We start from the raw sequence: 6,000 nt of genomic DNA, 5'->3' as shown, positions 1-6,000 counted from the left end.
GACCTACATATGTTTTTTATTACCTCACCCGCAAATTCTTTGAATCATAGGTAAAGTAGTGGTAGTGTTCGGAATTTATTGTAGATGGCGTGCTAAGTGCATAATCCAATTTATTGTTCAATTATTTCAGTTATTTTAAAAATTAAAATATTAATAAAAATATGCTGTTATTTTCAAAAAAGGCACGGACGCTCTTCAATAACAAAGACAGGCTTGCAGAATTAATATTAAGTGAAAAATATGGTGGTAACATACATTTTTTGAGGTTTATGACGTTTACTACTTTTTATACGTTTTCTACGGGTAAATGACGTTTCCGACGTTTACAACTTTCTTACCGTCGAAAACCTAAAAAATCGTCATACAGACCATCACAACTTGTGATTCATGCATTTACCTTGTATAAATTTGCCTTGGAACAAACTGTCATGTGGCCAGGCCTTTTCACAACAAGTCTTGTTATTCTGACGCCAAACGCTTTCGCTCAAGCGCTGAGCGTCAAACGACTTTATTGTGTTTACCTAAATCACATTTTGACAGCAACGGTGGTGATTTATTTTCCAAAGGTGGTGGTGGAATTGAAAGTCGTCAGCCATTTTTCATAATCGGATAAAAGAAGCATCGTCGCCGTTTTTATTCTTCTTACGTGAACTTTTATAATTATTAGTGTTTAGTTGAATTTAAATAACAAATAATAAGATTGAAGTAGTGAAAAATATTTATTTAATGAATAAAGACTGATATAAACAGCATTTTGTAAATTTAAGGTAAGTTTTTTTTAAAGAAATTTAAAGGTCAAACGTTTTGTGTGTCTATATTTTAATGTGATGACGAATACGACGATGTGGTTTGGTTTTTTCCCCAACAAAATAATATGCCAAGGAAAACAGTTGTGCAAATAAAAACAATGAAAATTTGTTTAGAAAAGTGTAGATTTCCACCAATGAAAAATACTGTAAAAAAGAAAATTCTTGTGAAATTGTGAAAATTACGAAAATAAAAATTGGGAATCTCCATGAAAAAAAGGGGTACAATAATGTTTGCCAATAACACATATACCTACATAAATATGTGTATATAATAATGAAGTAGTGTGTGTATATGCGCGAATCTGTACGCTTTGTGGCGTGTGTTCAGTGTGTCTGATGATTTTGTGTTTACATGTGTGTTTGGTGGGAAATTTCATTTTCGAAATTGTAGCCTTTCCATGTTTTGTTGTAAAAATACGTCAATAGAATGTCAATGTGTTTTAGCTAAATGTACAGTGAAACCTACAAACACCTGTCATTAAAATGAATGTCAAGCTTTTTTGACAAGTGTTAATTTTGTGGTGAGTTGAGTTTTTAATGTCAAAGCCTCGTTGTTTCTGTGGCAAACATTTACTTAATACAAGAGTACGTATTCCCCAAAGTGATTAATTTTTGGTGACAGTAGTTTTTATAGATTATTTTTAATATTTACCTATATTTATATAAGATACACACAACGTCCCTGATCTGTTCCTGCATTGGATGCGGAGTTGTCCAGGATCTCTGCTGCGGTTTTCATCATTCATCCTTCAGCTAGTTTTCTAAAGGGGGAACTGAGTTCTGTCATGGCTAGCCCTCCACAAACAAGATACAGGCGCTCTGGTTGGTACTCTTTTGCATCCGTGTTAGGGTATTTCTTTTTTAGGTAGAAGATCAATACCTGATGTGTATGTCGCTTGTTCCAAAGGTGTACTCTGGAATAGTCAGTTCACCACATTGGCTTACGACAAGATCTCTCTTTTCTCAATCGGGCTTGGGACCGGCTACGGCGACAGATCTTGAGTGCAACGATATTTTTCTTTTTATTTTGTTCTTTTGTAAGTCCATATTTTCCAAGAAAAAAGCCTGAAAAGTTCACGATTTTTATCATATTTTTGCAGCCAATCAATTCAATATGGATTTCATTGTAAAGCCCTTAGGGTCTTGATTCCAACAAGCTGTTGTGAGACTATGTTCATAGGTGAATGTTTTAAAATACGGCCGCCCTCCCTCAAACACTCTTAATTTTTAAAAGAAAGACGCCAAGCTTCGTTTCCTGTTAAGGTCGTTGTAACAAGAACATTGCCTCGATTCCCTTTGTGATATCGGCCAACGACTGTTAACTCGAACCATTTTGTATAAATGTAAGCAAGGGGACGACAAAAAATGATACACTATTGCCACAAAGACTCCACGGGGTCATTTTAATGGTTGTTGTATTAAGTCTGTCGGAACCATGTATTTATGTTCTGTAGGTTTCTTTAGAAAGAACCACCTTGGAGATTCTTACAATGATTCTCTGGAGGGTATTCTATAAAAACACTTATTTGTATTGAGTTATATAATTCAAATTTACTCCTTTTCTCTATTTTGAAGACTCCTTTGAATAGACACTTATGTAGAATGGTCGATATTACAATTTTTTTAGTTTTCGACCGTCTAAAAGTTGTAAACATCGAAAACGACATGTACTTGTATAAAACGTATAAGAAGTAGTGAACGTCATAAATTTTAGAAAAATTTTGATATTCCAAAAGATATCGTCTCAAGTTGACAGGAAAAGTTGAAAGAAGAATTATCTCAAAATAGTCGTAAGGAAATCACTCGACGCACAGAAAAGGGAGTTTGGTAGGGCATCTAGGGCGATGTAGGGCATCGGAGTGACTTCTCTGAGATTATTGTACTATCAGATTCCTAAAGATGGCATTTTTCGGGTTTCTGAGTTATTAGCAATGAGAAACGCCGACACAAATTTAATTTTTCTGATTACCTCGGGCCTTAACGATGTCGTCATCATAACAGTATGTTTAGGCGATTGCTCTGATGATGATATCTTCGAAGCCATCGGAATGTAAGGTCAAAGAACGTTACCAACAGGTTTGTTTTGTATGGTTTGAGACCTTGGGCCCGAAGTTGCAACTTGGATATACCTACTGCATTCAGGTTCCATAAGCCATCTGCGTTTCACCTTCTCAAGCTAGATCTCACGAAGTTTGCTGATGTATTATCTTATCGGTGGCCTAACAGATTAATCAGTTGATAAATCGATATACTTAGAGCAACCCCGATCTATTCCATTTGTTGATTCTTTTACCATTATAATACTATGTTCTGGAACCCAGCAAACGATGTTTCGTATATCATACAGAGCCATTCTATCATCTACTTTTCGAGTCTTTTCATGTTGTCTGTTAGGTGTTGCTGGTGAATCTTTTAACCTATCCAGCCTCGCGTCCTTGGATTCTGTGAGACCTTCCGGGGAACATTATAAATGTTGTATATATTTGTGATCAGAGTGAAAAGACCTGTGAAAAACATTTGGTCCCGATCCGAGCTTAATGAAAACATTCAACTTTAGCCTTGAAATGTCTTCCATCTATAGATTCCATTTTTTGCTTCTTCTAAGGGCTTCTATAGAAAAAAGACCTCTTGAAAGGTTATTCTGCAGATACTAAGCTCTTTTGAAGATTTTTCTGCAAATAGAAAACGTTTCGTATAGAATGAAACCCTTTTTGAAAGGTCTATCTTCCATTAATGCAGTCCGGGATATGCATTCAATGAAATAAATAAATATATGGCTAGAATGTGTTAATCGCCCATACAGTCTTTTGTTTACCACTTTTTACATGTTTCGGATCTTCGTAGGTTTGGGTATGACCTCCATTTCGTGCTATCCATGCAATCAGAGAAGTGAGTACTCGCCAGCAAATCTAGGGATTCAAGACCGACGATAGTCTGTTGATTCGCTTAGGTTAATGGTTTTGAGTTCCTCCGAAATTTTGGGGAGCAGCCCTTTGACGGGTCTTCCTTGAATGGCCTTGTATAGACAGAAGTCGTCTTTTAAAAAAATTCTTTGAAAGAGAGAAGTCCTATTTGAAAGATTTTTTAAGGAAATACCGAGTCTTCAACGGACATTTTTGGTTCGTTTTTAGAGGTCATTTATAGATAGAAGATGCCATTTTAAAGGTGATTTCTTATGTAGAACATTATTTTGAAGGACTTTCTCTATATTAAGGACCACCTGAAAAGTTTTTTATGGGAAGAAAACGTCTTTGAGGGGTATCCTACAGGAATAATATCCCATTTTTGCTATAAGACTTCTTCGAATGATATACAAGTGAGTCCTGTAAATAAAGACCTTTGAAGGGTCCTTTGTATCTATAAGTCGTACTTGAAGTGTATTTTAAGTCGTATTGGAAGTGTATTTGAACGTTCTTCTTTATGTTGAAGGCCCTTTTGTGGTGCCATTTCTATACTGGAGATCTTTTTAAGGGGTCAAATTGTTATAAAACGTACTTTCTATAGAAAATAAATTAAATATACCTTTGAAAGACCCCAGTGAGCCAATCGTTCCGAAATAGTGATGAAATCGGTAGGAACAATTGATGCAACGCCTGATTTCGAATCCGAAATCGTAAGGTTGTTTGGAGAGGTTGACATAATTTTGGAACGAAATGTCTGAGAGAAATCGGAAGAAAATAATTGGAACATTCGGAAGGGAAATTTTTTGCGACTCCGAATCCGGAATGAAATCAGAACAAGAAGAGTGAAAAATCCCTTACAAAAATCGAATAGATACGGAATGATATTTTTGGAAGGTTCTTCCGAAATTGTTCAGACGTTTCGGAAATTTGGTTTGATGGACATTCTGTTGATGGAATACCTCTTCGAAAATGTTAAATAAAGACCTCTCCAAATGGCCAACTATAGATGGAAATCCCCTTCGATGGGCCTTTAATTGGGAAGATCCCCTTGGAGGGTCTTGTATACATAGAATATACCATCAAAGAATAACCTTTAAGGATTTTATGTTGAAGACCTCTCCAAATGGCCAACTATAGATGGAAATCCCCTTCGAAGGGCCTTAAGTTGGGAAGATCCCTTTGGAGGGTCTTGTATACATAGAATATACCTTTAAAGTGTGTTCTTTAAAAAGAGGAACAATTGAGAAGACATTGGAAGTGTGTTCTAAAAAGAAAGACGACATGGAAGTGTATTTTATAGAAAGAAGAACAAAAAACTAATTTTTCATGAAAGAAAGAAAGAAAGAAACTACCAATATTTTATGTTTTTGTTTATTCCATCTGAAAGAGCACATGTTATTATGGTTGTTGAAAAATATTGCATAATCGTGTTGTAAATGGCTAACTGGGAAATTAATTTAAAATCTTTACCGTTCTTTGGGGGCTACATGAAGCCGTGGACCTATACCAACAAATTTCAGGTGGAACGTTTTATATCCTCAACGAAGACTAATTAACAAATTTCAACCATTTTGGTGGGATGATGAAGCTAAAACCTTGAAAATACCGAATATCGGGAGGTACCGTTCTGTGGGGGCTATATGAAGGCGTGAACCTATACCAACAAATTTAAGGCGGAAAGTTCTATACACCCAACGATAACTAATACCAAATTTCAGCCATTTTGGTGGGATAATGAAGCTAAAACCTTCAAAATATCGAATATCGGGAGGTACCGTTCTATGGTGACTATATTAAGGCGTGGACCTATACCAACAAATTTTAGGTGGAACGTTTTATATCCTCAACGAGGACTAATTACTAAATTTTAGCCATTTTGGTGGGATAATGAAGCTAAAACCTCCAAAATACCGAATATCGGGAGGTACCGTTCCATGGGGGCTATATGAATGCGTGGACTTATACCAACAAATTTCAGGTGGAAAGTTTTATACACCCAACGATAACTAAATACCAAATTTCAGCCATTTTAGTAGGATAATGAAGCTAAAACCTTAAAAATACCGAAAATCGGGAGGTAACGTTCTATGGGGGCTATATAGGTTAGGTTAGGTTAGAGGATGTGCAGCCACTAAATGTGACTGCGCCACTCGGAGACCTTATGGTCCATTGTGATCATCCTTTAGAAAAAGTGGAGAGAGATAAAAATAGATAAGAGAGATAGAATAGAATTAATAGGATGAATAGATAAATAGGAATAAAAAGAATTAAAAGAACTAGGATACAGA

At 35.8% G+C, this 6,000-nt stretch overlaps 1 protein-coding gene across 3 annotated transcripts in view; it reads left to right on the top strand.

Annotated features, from left to right (window-relative positions):
* Nucleotides 1-555: 555 nt before the first annotated feature.
* Pcf11 (Pcf11 cleavage and polyadenylation factor subunit) overlaps nt 556-6,000 on the top strand; it is a 52,001-nt gene continuing 46,556 nt past the window's right edge. For all 3 annotated transcript variants that reach the window (XM_073990103.1, XM_073990102.1, XM_073990101.1), the window contains exon 1: nt 556-767. The gene's annotated coding sequence lies outside the window, so the exon portion shown is untranslated. The remainder of the gene's footprint in view (nt 768-6,000) is intronic.

This window comes from Musca autumnalis, unplaced genomic scaffold, assembly GCF_047663935.1.
Source record: "Musca autumnalis isolate F117 unplaced genomic scaffold, ASM4766393v1 scaffold_5, whole genome shotgun sequence".
Taxonomy (NCBI): domain Eukaryota; kingdom Metazoa; phylum Arthropoda; class Insecta; order Diptera; family Muscidae; genus Musca; species Musca autumnalis.
Note: the sequence above shows the minus strand (reverse complement) of the source record. Positions and strands in the feature narration are given on the sequence as shown.